This window comes from Malurus melanocephalus, unplaced genomic scaffold (assembly GCF_030028575.1).
Source record: "Malurus melanocephalus ecotype Western Australia unplaced genomic scaffold, MMel_1.1 scaffold_39, whole genome shotgun sequence".
Classification (NCBI taxonomy): domain Eukaryota; kingdom Metazoa; phylum Chordata; class Aves; order Passeriformes; family Maluridae; genus Malurus; species Malurus melanocephalus.
Genome location: NW_026623271.1, coordinates 2,368,885 through 2,381,372, shown reverse-complemented (window position 1 = coordinate 2,381,372; position 12,488 = coordinate 2,368,885). Strand labels below are relative to the sequence as shown.

General features: G+C 45.0%; 1 protein-coding gene and 1 long non-coding RNA gene across 4 annotated transcripts in view; one reads left to right on the top strand and one right to left on the bottom strand.

Moving 5' to 3' along the window:
• The window catches only part of KMT2E (lysine methyltransferase 2E (inactive)), a 56,043-nt gene extending 54,082 nt beyond the window's left edge, over positions 1-1,961 (bottom strand). For all 3 annotated transcript variants that reach the window (XM_057364504.1, XM_057364503.1, XM_057364505.1), the window contains exon 1: positions 1,636-1,961. The gene's annotated coding sequence lies outside the window, so the exon portion shown is untranslated. The remainder of the gene's footprint in view (positions 1-1,635) is intronic.
• Positions 1,962-2,272: 311 nt separating this feature from the next.
• LOC130572666 (uncharacterized) lies at positions 2,273-5,214 on the top strand. Its single transcript, XR_008965247.1, has 3 exons — positions 2,273-3,268; positions 3,450-3,516; positions 3,899-5,214. It is a non-coding gene; the product is annotated as an uncharacterized LOC130572666 (long non-coding RNA).
• Positions 5,215-12,488: the final 7,274 nt, after the last annotated feature.

Below are 12,488 nucleotides of genomic sequence, written 5' to 3'. Positions count from 1 at the left end.
CTTAGTGATCTTAATCCACTACTCGTGTTGATAAATATTACTGATTTTATGTTGCTAGTAGGACAGACAGATGTACAGTATCGATCACAAACACAGGAGCTTTTCCAATTTATCAAACTGACATACATATTACCTTCCAGCACCAKATACACACCCCTCGAAGGAGCTGCTTGAATCTGTTGCCTCCTTCTACCCCCCTTCTCCCCGACAAGAGTGGTCTCGTTCACTTGCCTTTCACACACATAACCAATAAAATTAATCAGCTGGAACACAGCATTTTTAAATCGCAGTAAAGTCAAGAGATGTTTTGTACGTTATTTGAAGGGAAGAGCCTTTTCACTTAAATATAGTAAGACTCTAATATGCTGCAGACAAACGCACTGCATGGGGTGTGGAGGACCCGAGCTGATTAGATTACCACAACATCAGCCTGAGGCCGCCATTTTTAGACTCTCTAAAGGACAAAAGAGGGAAATTAATAAATTTGCTCCACATTTTTTTAAAAGTAACTTTAAAAGTATAGCGATGATAATCAATTAATCATGCATTGTAACTACTGCCATGGATATGCCTTGCTATTCTCCGATCTGAACCCTGACTAACAAAAACGCTTCATTATTATTCCTTTAAGGTACTGTAAATAAACAGACTAAAACATTCCTAAATCTAGATGCAGCACTGAACTTCTGCTTTTGACGACACGTAATACGTACCATTTTAWGGACCTCAGGGCTTTCAAACACCGCACATTCCCTAATAGCCGAGTATGGGGGAATACAGGATCTTTATAATCAGGCTATATGATGTTTCTCTACCCTATTTAGTAGTACACAGTGAACCGTTTGTTTCTCTTCCCTTATATCTGCAGCAATAGGGTCTAACCCAGCAACACTTACTGCTTCAGGAAAGAGACTGAAATATGCCACCCAGGGAACACGAACACTGGCTGCAGAAACTAAAGCAAGAAAGGGGTGCACCAGTATAACTACTTACAGCCTCGAGAAAGGGGGTGGGGAGAATTATCCCCTTTTAAATTGGCACAGAAACTCCTGGGGACAGCTCTCCGTTTGCCCAGGTTACACCACGAAGAGAAGATATTAACAGGGAGGCAGGCAGGGAGGCGGGGGTGTGGAAGGCAAAGAGATTAGGCCTATAACGAGCCATTTTAGTACCACAAAGCAAAAATATACAGGATGGAGGAAAAGAATAGGCTTCCCCAAGCTTCATAAAACTCAATACGCAGTCCCAATAACGCACAAACCCGTTCTGAAAACCGCCAGCCCAAGGAAGCCTATGTTGTCACATAATATAATGAGCCTTTTGGCTCATTTTCCAAGCATAATGTATAAATCTGGCGTAACTGCCAAAAAATTCTCCTCAGCTCCTCCAGTTACAGTAACCCGCCATATTCATAAGATATAGCGACAGCCTGCCATTTTTTAACCAAACCCCACAAAAGGAAAAGCAAATTCAAGGCAACTTAAACAGAAATTAAACGCATTTCACAGTGGGAAGGAGTTATACTCGCACCAAAGGTAATGAGGCGCTCCCATCGCATTTCATTCCCCCTTCCCACTCCCCCCCTCCCCCAAAGCACCCACAGCAGAATATGCTGGTAATAACCAAAAGACTCACCTGTAATGGTCACAGGCCAGGCAGCAGGACCCCTCAGCTGAGCCCCTTCTCTATCCCAACCAAAACAATGCAAGAGCCCCACTGCGGATATCCCTACCCTAAGCAGGACTCAGCCCTCAGCAAGCTCTAGTAAAAGAAAGAATAGGGAAAGAGGAGACCCCCCCTCCCCCCAAACCTAGCTCAGTGCGCGAAGCCCTACAGGGACCAGCTCAAAGGCGCCTTTGCCCTGGGACCTGTGTACAAACCCCGCTGCTGCCGCGGCTGCTCCCGTGCCTCCCTCCCTCCAGCCTCCTACGCTCCCTTCTATGTCACTGCCTCTCTCTGGGAAAATGGCGTCCGCTCTCCCCTCCCTCCCCCTGCACGGGGCTCACCCGCCCCGCCTGACAGGGGCAGGGTTACCAAGGCGAAGCCAAACAGCCGCCATTTTGCTTACGGGCCGGGAGCGCAGCCCGCGCCCGCCGAGCCCTCAGAGTCCATTTTGCAACACGCCGAACGGCTCCGGGGTCTGGGCGCGGCCCCGGCACCAGACTGCGGCAGGGGCTGGGCAGGGGGGCCGTAAGGAGGGAAGTAGGGCAATGGAGGAGGGGCGGCTGCAGCGGGGGCTGGCGCCGGGGGCGATCCGCAGCCCTGGCGGCGCAGCTCGCGCGGGAGGGGCGGGGGCTCCGTCCCGGCCTGTTGTGGGGCCGAGCGCGGGCGGGAGCGAGGGTGTCTGAGTCAGAGCTGCATCCTCCGAGGAATAAACGCCAAAACTCCCTCCTCGGCCGCTCTCACACCCCCAACCTTCGGCTTCTTCCTCATGACCATCGATGCTCTCGGCATACGTGTTCTTTATGAATCTCAAACARCACATTTCGGCCCAAACTGCACGAAAAGCCGGGCACACTCGTCGGATCTCACAAACGCAGAAGAACTGACTGAGGGGCGGGGAAGAGGGGAGCGAAAAAGGAGCGGGAGTTTTTGCAGATCTGCTTAGGCGGTTTTGACTGAAACTCAATAACTGACACTCGAGGCTGCGAATCTTCCCCGAAGCGTTTAGGACTCATATATAAGGCAAGTGGGAGAAAGCTTCTTTCCTTTAAGCGAGAGGGACAGCACTCACTGAAGGCGCTTCTGTTCTGCAGGGAACGAGACAAGCAGTGAACAAGCCTCGTTTGCCCTTTAGGGAACAGCACTCGGGGAGCAAGAATGGCGCTCTTCCATCCAGACCAGCAGGCGCTGTCAAAGCCGGGAGCTCGCTCAGCCTTTCAGAGCAGACGCAGTCTCTGCTATTCGTAATGCTCCCGTCTTCCTGCCACCATTTCTCCTCCCAGATCCCGCTCTACCCGTACGCCGCCCTGCCTCCCCTGCCCGGCTTCAGCCCCTCCAGCGATACGGCTGATTGAGGGAGGGGAGGTGGCGGCTGGGGTTTCGTTTGACGCCCACCAGGGGCTGAGCGAGCCTCCTTCAGTGCGCAAACTCGGGGCACCAGATAAAAGCTGGGCTGGCAGCTCTTACCCTGCCTCGATGGAGCCGCCACATTCGGGTGACTGGAGAAGCAGTTAGCAGCAGCGCCATAGACTAGCGTCCCCCCACACCTTGAGCACAGAGAGTTTGGGGCTCTAAACAGCTGCTGCTGCGGCAAGAGGGAGCCGAGGTGAAGGGATCTGCTAGCTGGTTGGACGCAGAGGAGGCGGCTGTAATGGGGCATTAAGTCTGAGGGAGGAGGGGGGGCGATTAAACGTCTTGTGATCATGGCGGAGTCTATGGGTATTTTTTTTCCTGTCTAACTCTTCTGTGCGTGTGTCTCTTGTTTCTTTCTCTCTCTCTCTCCTTAGGGCGCTTGGCTGGGGCTGCTCGCTCGGGTTCTGCCTGTTGTTGCGCGAAATGGCGGCTGGCGTCTTGGTGGGTTTGGTTGTCGGTTTTTTGTGTAGGGCTTTTTTTTTTTTTTCCCTTCCCCTCCTCTTCCCCTCCCCGCACTTGTGCCTTGGCTGCGKCTCCGCAGCGAACCGCGGCGGAGCCCGAGTCAGGAGGGGGGCGGGAGCGGCGCGGCAGCCAATGGCCGGGCTGGCCGGGGTGGCCCGGCGTGCCCTGATTGGCTGGCGCTGACATCATCCTGCAGCAGGGGCAGCCGCAKCTGGGCAGGGTCGGGAGCTGCCGGGGGAGGCAAAGGGAGAAAACGGGCGCCATGATCCCAGCGCCTGGGAGGACACCGCTTGCAGGGCGTCCCCGAAGAGCTGGCGAAAACGAAAGCGGGACCAGGCCTGGGTTTCTCTTTCCCAAACAGCGCCGGGGCTGTGCGGAGACGAGCGGGGAACGAGCGAGAGGGGAGCAACTCGTGCCTGCCTTTGTAACTGCGTCAGTACAAGATGGCGCAGGGTGTCCCTGGAGAGGGAAGGGAGTTGCACGTCCGCCGGAGGTCATGTGACCGCGTTGCATTCCTGTGGGGTTTGGCTGCGGACCAAGCTGGCTTAGGCGGTGGCGGCGGCTGCCCGGGAGAGCCCGGGCTTCCCTCCCCCTCCTCCCGCACAACGTCGTCCGTCCCGCGCTGGTTCCCTTCCCCCATCAGCCTTATGCACGAGGGTGTAGCTGCTGCCGAGGAAGGTTCTCGCTTCTCTTCTTACTCTCCACCCACCTCCAGGGTGTAGCTGCTCTTGGGGGAAGCTTTCCATTTCGCCCCCTCTCTGCGCAAGGCTTTACCCACCGCCAGGGAAAGTTCCCCCTGGGCGCCTTCTGGCTCCGCCCGAGCGTGGGAAGCCGGGTTCGCTCGCGGTAGTGCCGCCCGTTCGGTGCGAACGCACTCTGCTCTAAGTTAAGTTCCCGGGTTTATGGAGTGTTTCTTGCCGGATCAGTCGTTTAAAACTATGTCTAAATGACCTCATTAAAGCAGCTGAGGAAAACGCACAGGCTGTGCGGAGTTGTTCATCTGACAAGGAGGTCTTGGCCGTTCTAATGTTGCTGTGCCTGGGTACGGGRTGGAGGGGCCAAGGGAGAATCTGCGAGGTGTTCACGACGTTATTCTGTTCAAACAGGAGAAGTGGATCCCTGTTCTTTGTGTGCTGTTAAATCCTATTGCAGTTGAGCAGCTTTCTGTGGAGCGATGGGGGTATTCCAAAGTCAGGCCGCAAATGGCCTGCAACTAATTTAACATGGGAATTGATGTACGTATACTTAGTGTAAATACTGCGAGGACTCCCTGTGTTGTACTTGCTGAGGTCCATAGGAAAATGAACTCGTTACACAGGTCTGGATAGGCCTGGAAGGTTGGCAAACATATTTTCGGGGTCTTTTTTTATTTCAGTGTGTTGATGTATGGGAAGTGAAAAAATTTATGTTTTCCAGTACTAATTCGTTTCTTTGAGAAATGGAGTTCTTGCTGTTTGGTTGAGGTTCTCATGTTTTCAAAGCAATTCAGAGCTAGTTCCAGTATCTTGTTCTTGTATGCCAAGGTGTAAATTCAGCCAGAGCATCTAATCTAATTAGCAAATTAACAGTTAAAATTGTTGATGGTTTAAGGGTGTTGGTTTGTTTCATTTAGAATGCTTCACTTTTTGTGTTCACAGTTTGTCCTTAGATACGTGGTTTTTTTGGTTTTTTTTTTTTTTCTATTTACCTCCAAAGTAGGAGGCATAAAACTTGAATATTTCACGGATGTGCTGTTTGAGAGCTACTGGAATGAAAGTAACTGAGTGTATGACTAATAYAGAAGATTCCTGTATAATACATGCTCTTTAATATGTGTTACATAAGTAATATGGTGAGGTGGAGTTCAGTTACATAAGCACTGACTGGGGACTTGGGAGCTACTGTAAGTAGTTCATATTGGTCTCATATATAGCCTGCAGGGCATCCCTGTGTTGTGGGAGGAGGGGTAGAAAAACAGGATTGGAAACATTTAATAGCACTACATTTTTCCTTTGTAGGTTTATAGAGGATACCAGGAAAGAAAGGGAGAAGACAGTAATTAAGAATGACACAGTGTGAAGCTTTCAAAAGCCTGGAGTCTCATTTGAGCTTAGAAAACTCTGTTTTCTAAAAGAGCAGTTCCCCTCTTAGGTGTCAGAAGGTGGCTGTCAGCTAAGCATTGTGCCAACTGACTTCTGTGCGGAGCAAGATTCTTGAGTTCTAGAGGTTGTGAGGCTGTGCTTTTTTTTAAAAAAAAAACTTACTGGAAATGGTGTTAGGAGGAGGCAGTTGGTTTGTTGATCAAATACTAAACTGACTGGATTACTGGCTGTTATTGTGTAGGCATCATATGACACAAGGTAAATACTCCCTTTGTAATGGAAGCTTCCAGAGAGGCTTTTAGTATGTAGTAATTCTTTTAATACAGCACAGATTTATGTGGGACTTGACACTGTGAATAGTTGGTTGCAGATGTATTAAAGGAAGAACATTAATTTGAACTAAAGATGCAGAAAAGAACCATTTTATTAGTATTTACATTTAGGCATGTGTTCTATAATTATGAAACAGTAATTGCCTGCTTCACTGTAAGAGGTTTGTTTGCATGCTTATGTTAGAAAATAGTTTATTTAGAAAATCAGCTAGAATTTTAGTTCTAGAAGAAGCCTTTTAGGTCACTCACTTTAATAGCAGATTTTGCTCGAAAACTGAGAAATTAATTAAAAATTCTCTGTGTAACTTGCAGCTTATTGTAGAGTAYTTTCACAGAGGTGTGGCTGTACTTCTACGAAGCTATAGAAATGAGGGCAAGTTTTAGTGAACTGGTAGTAATTTCTTGTTTGGTTCAAGGTTGTTTTTATTAGTAGTTCTCAGGGAAGCAGTTATTTTGAAAGAAGCAGTAGCTTTAGCAGTGTTGCAGTGTAGTCTCAAAATAATGCCTTATGTGTTTGATTTACTTGTGCTGCAGGAGATGAATAAAAATGAAATGTGTGTATTTCTTTGAGACAGGGGATTTGCCTAACGGCCAGTCTGATGCACGCTGTTTTTTAATCTGGAAGGAAAGCAAAGAGCTGTCAGGGAGACTAGGTAAAAAGCAGTGTGTAGCTTACAGCTTACCAGGGAAACTAACAATTTCTACTGAACTACAATTTGTTCCTWAATGAGGATACTTCAGTTGGCTGGATGTTCTCCAGCAGTTAGACTTGTGGTTCTAACTTGCCACGATAGCCTGTCTGGTGTGGTCTGAGCTCTTGCTCAGACCTGTTATTTAAACACTGTTGTTTACCTTTAGCCATACARAAGGACTGACAAGAGTTCAAGGGTATTTAGGGGAGAAAGAAGAGAGATACTAACAGTGTAATAGATCCGACTGTGCGTTAATGTCATAGTTGAAACAGTTGAAGTGCTCATGCTGAAAGATGATCCTGGACCTTTTTTCAGCTGTTCATTCTTCTTCCTCCAAGTGATCATGAGGGAAGTAGTAGTGAAGAATGGATCAAACATAAGCCTAATTGTAATGGACGGTTTTCTAATGTGATTCTTCATTGTGTGGCTTGACAAACATTCCTATTTGAACGGGAGTAGAAAGAAGCAGCTGCGAGGAAAATGGAAAAGTGAACGTTTTAATTGTTAGTGAAGTTAGGTATACTTTTTCTCAGGAAAGCTGAAGTTATTAGGGAGTTTTAAGAAGCAATGCTTCCAGGCTTTTGGCTACTGTTACTAGAATCACTGAGTCAAGCACTCTCAAAAGACCTAATTCTAAACTACGAGTAATAAGTTGTTGCTAGATTGATCTTTAGTTGTGGGTGGCAAGAGCACTTTGGACTTACTGAAATTGTAGCCTATAAAATTATATGAAATGTTAATTTTTCTCAGCTACAGGCTAGTAAAGTGTTTATAGGATTTTAGATTTARGCTTATTTTGTTGGAACAGGATAAAACTTGAAATAAGCTTGCGTCTTCCAGAGGTGGCTGATAATCTAATAACTAAGGTATTCAGTGAAGAATTATTTCTACTGGATGAACTCTTAGTTAATTGTAAAAAGTGATACCTGTGACTCACAGCAGTGATACGTGTGGGTCGCAGTGGTCACTAGTCAAATGAATCTGCATGATTTGTATGTAGTAAAGGAGTTCTAGTGACTGACAACTGATCAGTTTATCCACCTGGATGTGAAATACTGTATTCAATGCTCAAACAGCAGCAGGACTTTGCACACTGCTTCAGGCTTTGTGATATAATAAGCCTTTCTGAAAAAGTGGAGATTAGTAAGGTTTTGCTTTCGCAGGAATATAGGTTGCTGGCTGGTTCTACAATTCTTAACAGTTGAGTTCCTCACTTAAAGAAGCAACTTTAAAGCTGTTGTGTGGCCTCCTAATCCTGGGATTAGTGGAATTTGCACCAGGTTCAGCTCGTTGCTATGACCTTTGGGTAGTGAAGTGGGGCAGTGGTTTGTTTTCTCCTTCTAACATGACCTTGTTACTGTCAGTGGAATCTTTTTCATGAGCTACTAGTTGCTTTGGAGAGCTCCATGTAGCTGCTTTCGTAAGTGAGGTAGTGCTCAGACGTTATTATAATGCAGCACTGGCCCTGAAATACTGTGAATAGGAGTTCTTTGATGAAGATTGTGAAAATAACCAGTGACTGAATGGCTCCTGAGTAGTATATGCACAGTGGTGCTTTTTCAGGATCTTCAGGAAGAAAATACCGATAATTTGGAGGCATAGATTATGCCAGAGTTGGGAAATCACTGAACTGGAGACTAGCATCCCAAAATTAGTGCTGAAGGTCGTCATGTCACAGAAAGCAAGATTTTGTGTTTCTTGTAAACTCAGAAACCAAGCAAATCTTAGCTGCTGTATTTTTGTGCTTATTAAGTGTTGGAGAAAATAAACCCTTCTGAAACTACTTATTGTGATTGTGACTGCTCTATCTGTGAGCTTCTTAGTAGTATGGTCATCACTGAGATCRTCTTACTCGGAAGTAGAAATACAGGAGCTTGATTGCAGCAATATATCATGTCTCTTCAAAAGGTTAGCTTGTGAAGACTGCTGTGGACGTACTCAGTGTGGTCTGTTAAGACTGGAAACAGAAATATTCAACAGCCTGGGAGAGTTGGGGTTTTTCAACATGGAAGAGGGAAGCCRCTTGGGGAGACCTCATTGCAGCCTAGTGAGGCACTAGAACAATTTGTCCAGAGAAGATGTGGATGTCCCATTCCTGAAAGTGCTCAGGGGCAAATCGTATGGGGTCCTAAACAGCCTGATCTAGTGGAAGTTGTCTATGCTTGTGGTAGAGGGCTAGGAGCTATATGGTCTTGAAAAGTCCCTCCCAACCCGAACCATTCTATAATGTCTGACAGCAAAAGGTGCACCTAGGAATGGATACCTTTTGAACATTGAGTAACACTGGTTGTAATAATGGATTTGTTTCCAGCAAGCTTCAGTAGATTGGTAACTAATGAAACTTTCTTTGGAGGAGTTCAGTTCTTAGTGTTTTATCTACAGAAGTTAGTATGTGTCTTTCTGTCCAGTTGGCTGTTGTGTATGAATTTTTGATAGCTGTTCCATCCAGTGCTAGAGGTGTCAGAACTAGTGTGGAGGGCACAAGAACTTAAGCTGAAGAGACAGCTGGGAAACAAGCATTAGTATTGAATTTTTGTGCTAAACTCCCTCCTTCCATGTTCCTGCCTTAGCAGGTTTGTGAACTGTTGTGTGATTCTCCAAATTTTAGTGAAGTAAGATAAAAAAATTAGAGGTGCAGAACTCTGCCTCTGTATTAGTGCAGACAAAGTAGTCCATCAAAGAGATTGTGAGACTATAGCTGATCATGACACTGAGATAGTAATTTAATCTCTAGCCTAAGAGGTCTTTTACCAGCTTTATTCTCTTGTATGTGCTAAACAATGTGCTTCTTCATTTTGGGGCACAGTGTTGGTGGCCCAGTTTGCCAGGCTGATGATAGATTGTGCAGTGTGTTCTTATCTGTTGAGCCAGGGTAAGCTGTCTCAAATTCCATGCAGAACAAYTCTGGGCTTTCTAATTAGAGAATTATTAAATATTACTAAATGGCATTGTCACAAATAGCCTGATTAGAAGGATATTCTAGAAACTATTGCTTTTATCAGATTGGTGCTACTTCAAATTCATCTCCAAAGCTGTGCTCCATTACCCCAGCATACATATGCTGGAACAAGCTCATAAGCTTATAAAGGCATGCTGGGCAGTTGTCAGATCCTATTTTTAAACTGTTTCTGAGAAACACTTCTGCTTCCCTATCTCTGYGTAGTCATAGGAAAGGCTATACTTCATGCAGGAGCCACAATGTCTGGTCTCAGCTAACAGTAATTTTTGAACTTGAGTGTCTCCTTCTTAWGRKAKWGKSMWATTGAACTGCACTGACTTCTTTTGGGGAGGGGAGATCATCGCTCACTAGGAAATTGTGGTAGTGGGCTATTGAGTCCTTGACTCTAGGTACTAACTACAAAAGATACAGCTCTCTTTACTCTTGAGACCAGTGACAGGGCATGAGGAAATGGCACGAAGATGAGTCAGGGGAAGTATAGGTTGGATATGAGGAAAAAGTTTTTCACACAGAGTGGTTAAGCACTGGAATGGGCTCCCTCAGGGAAGTGGTCACAGCACCAAGCCTGTTTGARTTGGAGAAGTGTTTGAACAGTGCTCTCAGGCATATGGTGTGATTCTTGGGATGTCCTGCATATGGCCAGGAGTTGGACTCTATGATCCTGATGGTTTCCCCCCAGCTTGGCATACTACAGTTCTAGGTCTGTGGTGCTTGACAATCTAGCCAAACTTTAATAGGAGTCCTCGCGCCAAGTGTCAAAGCACTTGCTTTGCTATATTCAGGGGTGCGCAAGGAGAGTTGAGAGCTGGAACACTTGAAATGGTATCTCTCCTRGTGTTTTTTGAATGTAGCAGGTTTGCTTAATCTGCTACTGATTTGCAGTAACACACTTACTATAAATGTGTGACACTACTGTATATCGCCTTTACATTTTCACATGCATTGGAAAATTACATTCAAATGCAACTGGGTTCTGTAGACAAGTAGAACTAGTATTTTAAGGCTTTTTCTCCCTGTGTCTTAATGTTGCCTACTTTAGTCTAGGCCTGAAATACTGATACTACATATGGCTGTTTACATACACCTGTGCTAGAGAGGGAATTCCTGAATTGAAGGATTACTTCAGAGAATATGTATTAAGTAGTTTGGGTCGAAAAATAAAGAATACCAGTGAAGCATTTAGACTTGATTCTGTTTGTCTCTTAAAATTGGCAAGCAGGAATATTTCAAACTGGAGAAAGTACTGTGAACAGGAAGAAAAAATAATGCTGCAATGAAATGAATTATATAGTTGAAAATCAACATGCTGAGTTTTGTGTGTCTTAGAACCCTTTCAAGACACTCCTGGGACCCTGCAATTGCTGGTGTAGACCTAATTGATCGGAGGGAATTGTAGTTTCAAAGCATTATTAAGACTGTAGCCTGAAGGCTGTAGGTAAGCCTGATCTACTTCTAGAGTGTTGACAGTGCAGGGTCTTCTGGTTTTTCTTTTTCTGGAACAGGCAAGCTCTTTTTCTGCACTTATTGCAGATTGTGTGCTACAAATACAAACAGTGGCCTTTTAAGTGCAGCTGTTAGCCAAGTTATTTTGTCTTGTCTTCTGTTTCGGTGGTATGACTRCTTAATAATGCTGTTCTGCTTTAAGTAAACTGAAATAGTTAACAGAGACCAAGGAGAAGAGCAACTACCTAAATTTTGCCTTGTAGGCCAAGTGTTTCTGCTTATAGGAAGGACCTATTTTGACTTCATCCTACAGTTTGCAAATCAGGGTGATCTGTTTGAAGAGTGTTATACCTTTTGCCTGTTTGCATAAATGTGCCTTTTAATTTCAATAATGACGCTGAAATGTGCTGTGGAACTGTTTCCTCATTTAAAACAAGCCCCTTCAATTCCAGGTATTTCTGTAATCTAGCAAGAATATACTTGTTTACCTTCTGTTTAGTGTAATGGCTGTGCCTTACATCTCAAATCTGTCCTGTGATTGATCCTCGCAGCCTTCCAATTTTGTATTTTGTAGATAGCATATCACAAGTAACAGGGATTGAGCTGTCTACAAATGGTACTTCTATGTAGAAGTGACTTGCTGAAAKGTACTTTACTTCTGTTTGTCTGTAGATGCTGCATTAAGCTTAGATTTTTTTTTTCCTGTAGCCCACCTGTGTATTGAACAAAGTGTACTGCTCTGGGTGCCTCTTCTTGCTTGAGTAGCATTGAGCAAGATTTATGTATTAATTGCTCTCAGTAAAAGTAAACTCTACATACTCTGTTTTGGATGTGTATTAGTACCTGTAGAACATCGGTTACATCTTTCTAGAAATAGCATGTTGCAGTCTTGGATCACATTTCAAATCTGAAGCCTTTCAGGGGTTACAGTTCACGTGGATTTTTCTTACATGATGCAAGAATGAGTATTGTTTTAGAGCCGGTATTGTCCTTCTGCATCATCAGTCCCTACTGTAGAAATAGATCAGCAAAGAGGAAGAAAACCCCTGAACTGGACATCCAAAAACACAGATCCAGTTGATCTTGGTTTTCTTTGTGTGTTTCTAAGATTGGTGGTTGAATCGGAGTTTTGAATGTGCCCAGTTGGCATTGGTGTGAAGGAGATGGTTTTTTACTGCTAAGAAACAGTTCTGCTGTATTTCATAAGCTGAAATCTTGATTTGTTTGTCATATTATAAATAAAGATGAGATGTTTCATTAAGCTCATTTGCTTTTCTCTTACACAAGTCTAATGTAAGCATTTGTTTTAATGTGTATTTTTGAGTCCCATTAAGCAGTAACATGTCTGACATGTGATACCTTTTTGAAACTCCCATAGTTTTGATTCTCAGCTGGAAGTATTTGAAGGGGACTCCTGGTCTTTCTGGCTATTCCAGGGAAAAGT